The sequence below is a fragment of the Rhipicephalus sanguineus genome, chromosome 8 (assembly GCF_013339695.2).
Source record: "Rhipicephalus sanguineus isolate Rsan-2018 chromosome 8, BIME_Rsan_1.4, whole genome shotgun sequence".
In the NCBI taxonomy this organism is placed as follows: Eukaryota; Metazoa; Arthropoda; class Arachnida; order Ixodida; family Ixodidae; genus Rhipicephalus; species Rhipicephalus sanguineus.
The window spans coordinates 153,609,608-153,621,075 of NC_051183.1; the positions used below are offsets into that span (position 1 = coordinate 153,609,608).

Genomic DNA, 11,468 nt, shown 5'->3' on the forward strand with positions numbered 1-11,468 from the left:
ATCACCTGCTGTCGTGTTTCCGCTACTAAACTGTCACGTACATTTTTGTACTGCTGACTCTTGTGCTAAACAGAGGTAAATTACACTTGGGATTAACGTGCGTTTTAAAATAAGATTTTTGTTTTCCGATAAACGTATTGCACAGGATACTAGATTTGAGGAACGCCTATGTGTTGGTAAAGTGACACCCTTTTTTTTGGGGGGGGGGGGGGCGTGTAGTATGTGTCTCACATTACATGCTATCGGCAGTTCTGTACAAAGTGGCAGTAACCGTTGGAATAGTGTGAAATAACGGTCCTTTCCTTTTATGACCCACTGTCCAGCAAGGAGGTTGCACAATCAGCAACTGACATACTGACTGATGAAACATGATGGTGCGTGCAGCAAGAGAGGGTTTGACTGCAGATCCCGACCACCTGCTTCTGTAAATTTGTACTAACCACAGTCGAAAACAAGGAGAAACGTTTTAATACCGGCGGTCTTCTATCAGCTAGACAAGTCCCTGAAGCTATAAATCAATAAACTTATGTGTATTGATGACTGTCACGCTAACTTTGACGTATTCTGCTTTGGAGGTATAAAGCAATGAAATGTGGATTCTTTTCGATTAGTGCGTGCTTTTTTTTTCTTCAGAAAATTTCTTGTGAGCTCGCAAAACCCGAGCGACAAAAGTAAAGGACTGACAATCCCCCTCTTTTTGGCTGCTCTCTGGGTTTCATCTGTCCTGCTTATGTGCAAAGTTCCAGCAGTTATGGTATGCCGCACACATTAGTGTACTTAAGAAGTAGCACGACGCTAATCACGTATTATTTGCAGGGGCATCCACTCAGTATGACCGCTCTACCCGTGGTCCACCGACCCAGGTGTCGCCTAACAAAGGGTATGTGCCTCTTTTTTCTTTCGATCTTCTTTCTGCGACTCATTTCGGACTACTCGCTACGCGCATGATCGGCCCAGCCAAGTGTCGTCTAGCAGGAGAAGCGTGGCTCTTCCTTTAGTGCTTCTTTCTGTGCACGCCTAATCTTTCGTACTTCTTTCTGCGAATTTGTCATGCAGCGTACAAATATGTACACAGAGTGATGATAACATTCACGGAGGTGTCATATGGCCTGCCCTTTCCTGAATACACACGCTGGAGCTTTGCAATAATTCTGGTACATGCATGTCTGCTTAGAGCACGACAATTTCGGTGTCCGTGGCAAGAGATGTACGCTTCCCTAATCGCAAGAAAAAAAAATCACAGCATATCCACGGGGTGAATGATGATGAGTGGGGCGAAGCTACGGAGGGAATCATCTGTAAACCGTGAAACTCTTCCGTGAAATGCGCCCAGTACATAATATAAAGAGTGTGAAACATCGTGTGTATATTAAACATCAAACTTTTATTGTACTGTTGGTTTACGTGGTCCCTTCATTATCACTTGTGATCGGTGAAATGCAAGGAAGAAGTCCGCTCCCGAGCGAAAGAGCGCCAAGAGCGACCGCATTCCCCGCTCGCCCTGTGCGAATTAAAGGCAAGGCTAGAGGGAAGACAGGACGCGCGTTCCACGACGCGAGGTCGGTAGCATGCCCAACGAAAGCCAAGGGAACGCGATCGTGCAAGTGCTCCGGCTTCGCATCGCCTCATGGTTCCATTTAGCGTCCCAAAACCAAACATATTGCTCAAGGTGTGCCTTGCGTTTTTCGTAGAAATAATTTCTTTATCATGTACATTAAGACGAAAAGTTGAAAGCTCACTAGAGTGTATCGCCCGCAAAGTATGTCTTTTAGTGTGATTTAACTCTCGTACGGCAGGGTCCTCGCGCCGTTGCCGGTCCACCTCGCCCGTTGACGATCGGGCGAGGTGGCTAAATACAACTACTACTACTACACTTTAAGAAAAACATCTGGCGTTCTTTCGTTCTGCTTTTACAAAACATCTGGCGTCTTTCGTTGGTTTATTTCATCAATCAACGGCGTTTTGAACAAAATTTTTATTGTTTAATCACGCACAGGAGAAATCTCACCAGGCACTACCTTGGAGGTAAACAATGGCTGCTAATGGCAATGAGAGACAGAAGAAGTCGGCTTTTAGCTAACACTTACACTTCTACTTCTACTAACGTTTCCTACTGGAACATGCCAATGGCTGCTAATGGGGAATGAGAGACAGAAGAATTCGGCTTTTAGTTAACGCGCACGCTGCGAATTTTTTATTGTTCAACAACGCACAGGAGAAATCTCCCACCGGCACCACCTTGGAGGTCAAAGCGTAAGACTTGTTACTCACTACTACGATCACGACGACTACGAGGGACGAACGGGTGCCGCCTTAAGGAGCTTCGCCCCTAAAACACAAAACAATTTCCTTTGGAGTTGGCTTAGAGCTTGCATGCATCATAACGTCACACCTTCGCCCACAAGCATCGCGTCGTTCAAATGCGGTCTGCCACTAAAACGATAATTGAGAAGAGCAGATGATTGACAGATATTCTTAATCATGAGTTGCGCCATGTGTATCAGACAAGTATCCTCTCTTGATCCAATTACGTAGATGCTTAAGCATTACAATTTGCATCTCTCGAGAAAACCGCGTTGTGGCTCTTGATATGCGCTCTTGGTATTATTGTATGTTTTGCGTATGCATACATTTACATTTACTGCGTGTTTTTCTGATATTATCATTCAGCATTCGTATATAATATGCACAAACGTACCAGCCAGCTACTTATTACGCGATGATTTCAGACATTTCTTTGGGTTTTGCGAGAAGTACGTAATACTGACTTAACGTGGCGTATGGCGAGTGGTCTGTATATCAATTTTTAATATACTCTACGCCGTGAGGAGCAGTGTTAATTCTCCGCGCACTTCTTTACCGCCTTCAGCAGCTTCCCTGCTTTGTCAACTTCCCATTTTGTCAGTATCTACGTTTCCAATGCTGATCCCATATTTGAAGGTGAACAAAATGACAAATAGCCCTATAACAAATAGACGGCAGGTATTTATTATCAGATAACACATAGTTTGATAAACACGAATCACACAGTCAAAATGAAATTGCATGGACAGGAAAAAATAATTGATGTGTTATAATCAGGCCAACGTGCTTAAACTGCATAGAAGTTGGACCAAGAGAGGATTGCCTGACACTTATATCATGGTACTGTTATAAAATCTCCGGTCCTCACTGATATTGACGGGCCGACCACATTTTAATAATAATCGCGGCTGATCATTACTGCATGCTAACTCCAAGTCGCCTCGAATATGCGAATGTTTTGTTAGCTGCCTCTTCTAATGCGCGAAGGCGACGCGTTTGGCCTCGGTCACCGCAATTGTCACGTTCTATAAGCAGTCATGCATTTGAATTATTACAATGCGCCATCACGTGTGTTCCGAGAAGCACCTTCCATGTGACACCTTCCGCAAAGGTTCGCATTTCTTAGCGTACGTATATAGACGGTGTATTAAAACCGCACAAGGAAGCGCGGAAAAAACACGAGGCATGCGCAGCACGAAGTGCAAAAGAGTGGAAGGCTGTGCTTCCGTTGCTGTGGCACAACTGGCTGACCCAAGCATGTGATGAGCGTAACCTCCTGGAAAGCGTCGAAGAAAGAAGAGCGAAGGAAAGAAGAGGCGCAGAGCGGGGGCCGTATAAAATCTCCTGCAAGCCGTTTTGTGTAAACACTCACGGCGTAGAGTATATTAAAAATTGATATACAGACCACTCGCCATACGCCACGTTAAGTCAGTATTACGTACTTCTCGCAAAACCCAAAGAAATGTCTGAAATCATCGCGTAATAAGTAGCTGGCTGGTACGTTTGTGCATATTATATACGAATGCTGAATGATAATATCAGAAAAACACGCAGTAAATGTAAATGTATGCATACGCAAAACATACAATAATACCAAGAGCGCATATCAAGAGCCACAACGCGGTTTTCTCGAGAGATGCAAATTGTAATGCTTAAGCATCTACGTAATTGGATCAAGAGAGGATACTTGTCTGATACACATGGCGCAACTCATGATTAAGAATATCTGTCAATCATCTGCTCTTCTCAATTATCGTTTTAGTGGCAGACCGCATTTGAACGACGCGATGCTTGTGGGCGAAGGTGTGACGTTATGATGCATGCAAGCTCTAAGCCAACTCCAAAGGAAATTGTTTTGTGTTTTAGGGGCGAAGCTCCTTAAGGCGGCACCCGTTCGTCCCTCGTAGTCGTCGTGATCGTAGTAGTGAGTAACAAGTCTTACGCTTTGACCTCCAAGGTGGTGCCGGTGGGAGATTTCTCCTGTGCGTTGTTGAACAATAAAAAATTCGCAGCGTGCGCGTTAACTAAAAGCCGAATTCTTCTGTCTCTCATTCCCCATTAGCAGCCATTGGCATGTTCCAGTAGGAAACGTTAGTAGAAGTAGAAGTGTAAGTGTTAGCTAAAAGCCGTCTTCTTCTGTCTCTCATTGCCATTAGCAGCCATTGTTTACCTCCAAGGTAGTGCCTGGTGAGATTTCTCCTGTGCGTGATTAAACAATAAAAATTTTGTTCAAAACGCCGTTGATTGATGAAATAAACCAACGAAAGACGCCAGATGTTTTGTAAAAGCAGAACGAAAGAACGCCAGATGTTTTTCTTAAAGTGTAGTAGTAGTAGTTGTATTTAGCCACCTCGCCCGATCGTCAACGGGCGAGGTGGACCGGCAACGGCGCGAGGACCCTGCCGTACGAGAGTTAAATCACACTAAAAGACATACTTTGCGGGCGATACACTCTAGTGAGCTTTCAACTTTTCGTCTCAATGTACATGATAAAGAAATTATTTCTACGAAAAACGCAAGGCACACCTTGAGCAATATGTTTGGTTTTGGGACGCTAAATGGAACCATGAGGCGATGCGAAGCCGGAGCACTTGCACGATCGCGTTCCCTTGGCTTTCGTTGGGCATGCTACCGACCTCGCGTCGTGGAACGCGCGTCCTGTCTTCCCTCTAGCCTTGCCTTTAATTCGCACAGGGCGAGCGGGGAATGCGGTCGCTCTTGGCGCTCTTTCGCTCGGGAGCGGACTTCTTCCTTGCATTTCACCGATCACAAGTGATAATGAAGGGACCACGTAAACCAACAGTACAATAAAAGTTTGATGTTTAATATACACACGATGTTTCACACTCTTTATATTATGTTGAAGTTGAAGTTGAAGTTGAAGTTTATTTTCACCACAGTGTTACACCATTTTTTTTTTCAGACATTCTTGTACTGGGCGCATTTCACGGAAGAGTTTCACGGTTTACAGATGATTCCCTCCGTAGCTTCGCCCCACTCATCATCATTCACCCCGTGGATATGCTGTGATTTTTTTTTCTTGCGATTAGGGAAGCGTACATCTCTTGCCACGGACACCGAAATTGTCGTGCTCTAAGCAGACATGCATGTACCAGAATTATTGCAAAGCTCCAGCGTGTGTATTCAGGAAAGGGCAGGCCATATGACACCTCCGTGAATGTTATCATCACTCTGTGTACATATTTGTACGCTGCATGACAAATTCGCAGAAAGAAGTACGAAAGATTAGGCGTGCACAGAAAGAAGCACTAAAGGAAGAGCCACGCTTCTCCTGCTAGACGACACTTGGCTGGGCCGATCATGCGCGTAGCGAGTAGTCCGAAATGAGTCGCAGAAAGAAGATCGAAAGAAAAAAGAGGCACATACCCTTTGTTAGGCGACACCTGGGTCGGTGGACCACGGGTAGAGCGGTCATACTGAGTGGATGCCCCTGCAAATAATACGTGATTAGCGTCGTGCTACTTCTTAAGTACACTAATGTGTGCGGCATACCATAACTGCTGGAACTTTGCACATAAGCAGGACAGATGAAACCCAGAGAGCAGCCAAAAAGAGGGGGATTGTCAGTCCTTTACTTTTGTCGCTCGGGTTTTGCGAGCTCACAAGAAATTTTCTGAAGAAAAAAAAAGCACGCACTAATCGAAAAGAATCCACATTTCATTGCTTTATACCTCCAAAGCAGAATACGTCAAAGTTAGCGTGACAGTCATCAATACACATAAGTTTATTGATTTATAGCTTCAGGGACTTGTCTAGCTGATAGAAGACCGCCGGTATTAAAACGTTTCTCCTTGTTTTCGACTGTGGTTAGTACAAATTTACAGAAGCAGGTGGTCGGGATCTGCAGTCAAACCCTCTCTTGCTGCACGCACCATCATGTTTCATCAGTCAGTATGTCAGTTGCTGATTGTGCAACCTCCTTGCTGGACAGTGGGTCATAAAAGGAAAGGACCGTTATTTCACACTATTCCAACGGTTACTGCCACTTTGTACAGAACTGCCGATAGCATGTAATGTGAGACACATACTACACGCCCCCCCCCCCCCCAAAAAAAAAGGGTGTCACTTTACCAACACATAGGCGTTCCTCAAATCTAGTATCCTGTGCAATACGTTTATCGGAAAACAAAAATCTTATTTTAAAACGCACGTTAATCCCAAGTGTAATTTACCTCTGTTTAGCACAAGAGTCAGCAGTACAAAAATGTACGTGACAGTTTAGTAGCGGAAACACGACAGCAGGTGATTAGAAACAGAAATATTACAATTTACATTTTTCATTGACCATACTTGGCATTTCACGTGGAGCTTGAATATGCTCGTACCTAATTGTTTTCCTCAAGGGGCATATTCCACTTGAAAGTTCATAACCTCGGCTGCACCAAACGTAAGGCATATCGGCGTCTCGAAGTTTCCAAGCTGCCTGATAGGAGATCCTCCCAGCATGCCTTGGGCGGGATGTATGCTGTAAACAGTTCCAACGCAACACATTGAATATGGCGGGAAAAAAAAAAACAAAAATTTGTGCTGTCTACGTACCTTTCAACATTCCGGCTTTGACAGTTATATCACATGTATACTGATTCATCTTTTTTAACCACAATGACACGTTGCTTTCACCCTAGAACAGACCGAAAACAACAAAAAAAGTTATCTTAGTGTCAGAGAACAAACTCTTATCGCCAAAGAACTAAGAACATCCAAAAGACATACCAACCACACCAACCATGTCCCCCTTTGGACTCCTACTTTGCACGATTGCTGGCATTCGTGCTATCTCAAAAATCGTTAAGCCACAGCGTATCGCTTATTGCGTAACATATCATTCTCAGCTGCCCCGTTTTGATAGCGACGCAGTTAGACGTAATCGAGCAACGCAGAGCAAATACTACCGGTAGCAATGCGTAAAAGCATGACATAATTTATTTTTCTGACTCGACCCAACTCTTACAGTAGCGTAGGCATGAGCATGAATTATCTGATTTTTGAATATCGTACATTGTGATCTGTATGAGTGCAACTATGGAACGAAGATGACTTCAGCATATATTTGTGTAAGGTTTAAAGTTAGATCAAGACGCAGAAGTTTGAACTCTGACGGATGCCCGTCTGGTTGGGATGATACATGGTGACGTTAGAAAACCCGAGGCACTGAGCCGACTAAAGCAAAAGTCACACACACACACGCACGCACGCACGTACGCACGCACACACGTACGCACGCACACATGCACACACACGCACGCATACACATACACACACGCGCACGCGCGCACACACACGCACGCACACACGCGAGCAAACACACACACACACGCACGCGCGAGCGCATACACGAGCACACACACACACGCACGAGCACACAAGCGAGCAAACACACACACGCACGCGCGAGCACACACACGCGCACGAGCACACACACACACGCGCACGAGCTCAAACGCGAGCAAACACACACACAACACACGCACGCACGCGCACACACACGCTTACGTAAGAACGCACACACATACACGCGCACACACAAGAACGCGCCGGCTCCCACAAGGGAGCCTTGTTCCCAAGTAAAATGAAAGCATGTGCCCGAGCAGTTCGCTTTAAATACGCTTCGACTCGAGATAAAGACGTCGTGACAGTCATTTTTCTCTAGCGCGAGCACGTGCCTTCCCCCAGCCGATTGCGTGTCCCCTGAAACGTGCTCAGCCAAAGCACTAGATTAAACAATTCATTTTTTTCACCTCATCAACGTCCTTTAGTGCGTGTGTATTAATTGTTTACTTCGGTAGGCGCAGTGCCTCGGGTTTTCTGCATTCAGTTACACACGGAAGGATGCTGTGATTCCCTTTAAGACACTTAAAACGCACTCTTAAGGCCATTTCATTGTCTTTCGTGCACTTAAACCCTCCATTCATTTCGGTAGAGCAAAAAAAAAAAAAAATGAGACACAGACACAAGAGACAGGACGGGCGCTAGACATCAACTGACTTTACTGCAAGGAAACATACGAAAACCCGTTGCACAGGCGCGCACGCGCTAGATCACTCTACGAGGGCTTTTTTTTATTAATGGGTCTTTATTTCCTTTGCGCTACCGAAGTGAATGCCAATGATCACAACCTACTAGCCCGCATTACCGCCTTAAACCCTCATACGTCCACTTAAAGCTACCGCAGCAGAGATTTAAGCATGGCGAAAAGTTGAATTAGCCGACACACTGCGTATAGACGCCACGAATTATCATACCGGTGACAAGGACATGACAAACAGCCCAGACTGCCATGGACAGGAGCGAATTACTGCGCACGCAGAGCTCGTCTGGGCAACGCTGATCTGGGGCACTTTGTTTATGCCGCCTACAGTATTTCACACCGTGATCGCAGCCTTCATCGAGCGTGTTGAAGGTACCAAGACGGCGACAGCAAGAAGGTTTAAACTTCTTTCCTTCATCGCTTCTCACATAAACGTGTATGATAACAAATGATCTTAGTCGGATGTTTGATAATATACGCCCAAATACCCATCTTGTAAAGTCAAACGCAGAGCAAAATACTGCCAATAACAATGCACTGCATAAAAGCATGACACGATTTATTTTCTGACACGACCCATCTCGTACAGTAGCGTAAGCATGAGCATGAATTCAGGTAAACACGTGACATAAACACATATACACAAGCAAATAACGTACTGAAGAGAGAATATTCCTTACCTGCAGATCACTTTTACTGCTGTCTTCGGCCAACGTAACAACGGATGCAACCCGCTCGACAAATGCCAGTCTCAGGCAAGCGAAGAATCAGCAATGCAGCTCGTTGCAACGGCCGCGCACCCACTGAACGTGCCCGTTGCCATGCCTCGTGGCTGATTTGCGGCTGATCGCGCTCGCTGATGACTGTGCTTCCTTAATGTATCACCAGTTACACGCCACTCGCATACACAACACGATTAGACCACGCACGTCACCAAGGCGCGGAGCGTAAAATCTGGTTAAAGCGATAAAACAAAGAGCAGCACAAACACGACTTCAACAACCGCACCAACCGCCTCGCATTCGAATGCGCTTCCCGACATACACCTCAAGCTGTGCAAAGCCTAGGAGAGATGACGCCGTTCTGGTTCGATAAAACTGAAGCGGCGCCTCGAGGACGCCACATTTGTGCCTCACCGCGAGCTTACACATCTGTCTACGCGGTTTCACTGGAGCGGCCGTCGTACGCTGTTTTGTGAACTCAGCGGCATCTTTTTCTCCCGTGTTGGAGAATTGATGAAGCTTAAGCGTGCTTAGTGCTACGTTGTCCCGTGACGTTTGCTGTAGCTTACGGTCAATTTTAACGCGAAAAAAAAAAAACTAGACAAGACAACAGGGAAATTCGAATTATTGTATTGCGAGTCTTGGAAAATATTTTTCTCGCGCCACGGGATGGTTCTTCGACCGCATCGTTAGTGTAATTTTGTCGTTTGTCGCGTGCTCACAGTACTTTATCGTGTCGCCATATGCGAAGCTTCCCGGGGGCAAATCAATTATTTCTGCGGCTTAAAATCAAAATAGATATAAGAGCAACTTAAGAAGTTATTTAGCACAAGCATTTAACCAACATACGATGGTTTTTCGTTCTTGTGCTTTTGCCGATGTCTGTGCAGATTATGTTACTTCTTAAATTACTGGTTTTGGAAGCGGGCTCACCTTACTGAAATCCAGCTTTAATTCATAATCCGCCATTGCTTGCCTCAGTATGCCGCAATGTAAAATCGCTGCTTCTGTGATTTGCTTTTCTGCTGTCAAGACCCGTTCTGTGCGTACATCATCCGCTGTTCAGTTGATAAAGGCAGCCTTGAACAAGACGGATCGCGATGTGACACATTGATCAATACACTTCCACTCCATAGTGTAGGTCCCCTGACGGATGAGTCATTGCGCTTTTATAAGTTACAATCTAAAGCTTACAATGCTCATCGCGATGCTTTAGCTTTTAAAATGGCACGCTACTGTCGATGTAACCTCTATGGGAGAGGGAAATGAAGAAAACACAAAGATAAAATTGCTGTAACAGCCATGTAACTTATAAATTATAAGTTACATGCTGTCCTAAACGTTACCGTGATTAGAGTGTACGTAGCGCTATCCAGACTTACCAGTCTCGACGGCCTGTACCTCAGCAACGCGAAGGGTGACTTCAGATTCCGACATGTCACCGGCTCTGTCGACAGACAATTTGTCGACGAAATGGCCGAGGCATCCACAATTTCCAACAGCTGTACTATACCTCATACTTCACTACACATGGACCCCTCGTCACCGCGATCACGACCGGATCCAGTGATACGTCATGACCAGGTGCTGGTGGTCAGTGACCACAGTGATGCTGAACTTGTTCAAGAACTGTCAAGAACCTCTTCCACACATGCAGACGGTATCTTGAAACGTGCGTGCGTTCTCCATCATAACGGACAAGTGTAAGCACTACATATCAGCTTACCGCTTCTGGTGTTGGTAGCACCCATGTTGCCGTTGGCAGCGTTACCCAACAGTAAACAACTGGTTATATAACACGCATGCGGCTCTTCAACATATATGTGTGCGTATAAAATTTATACAACTCTTTAGCGTCACTTTGTAACGTTTCGCTCAGTAAAAAGATTACGCCACAGTCACCTTCCCGCCGCATGTTTCGCATAACATCGACTCAAACGGTTCGCGGGATGTGCAGAATTTTTTTATAAGCGCGTCTTGCCAAAACTCATTCATATCGGCTGCAAAAAGACGGCGAAGCGAAGTAGGCGCACCGTCACGCCCGTCTGATTCGACATTACAGTGGAACGAGAGATGCGTTGGTGCCAGACCACTGGGACAGACGCACCTGGCGTCGCAACAGATGATACGTCAACAGTCTCTCACTCAATACAGTATTTTTATTTCCATAAATAAATTATGCGTACTTTTGAGGGAAAAACAAGCGTGTTTGTTTTCAAGTGTTGTAAAGATAATTCAATATATGGTGATGCCATATATAGAGAAATGCGCGGAATACAACCAACCCCTATACATAGCCTTCATAGATTACGAGAAGGCATTTGATTCGGTGGAGACATCAGCAGTCATGCAGGCACTGCGGAATCAAGGCATCTACGAAGCCTATATAAACA

At 45.3% G+C, this 11,468-nt stretch overlaps 1 long non-coding RNA gene across 1 annotated transcript; it reads right to left on the reverse strand.

The window, feature by feature from the left end:
* Positions 1 to 6,558: 6,558 nt before the first annotated feature.
* LOC119403012 (uncharacterized) lies at positions 6,559 to 9,155 on the reverse strand. Its single transcript, XR_005186062.2, has 3 exons — positions 9,034 to 9,155; positions 7,039 to 7,102; positions 6,559 to 6,946 (listed from the first exon to the last, which is right to left on the reverse strand). It is a non-coding gene; the product is annotated as an uncharacterized LOC119403012 (long non-coding RNA).
* Between the last annotated feature and the right edge of the window lie 2,313 nt (positions 9,156 to 11,468).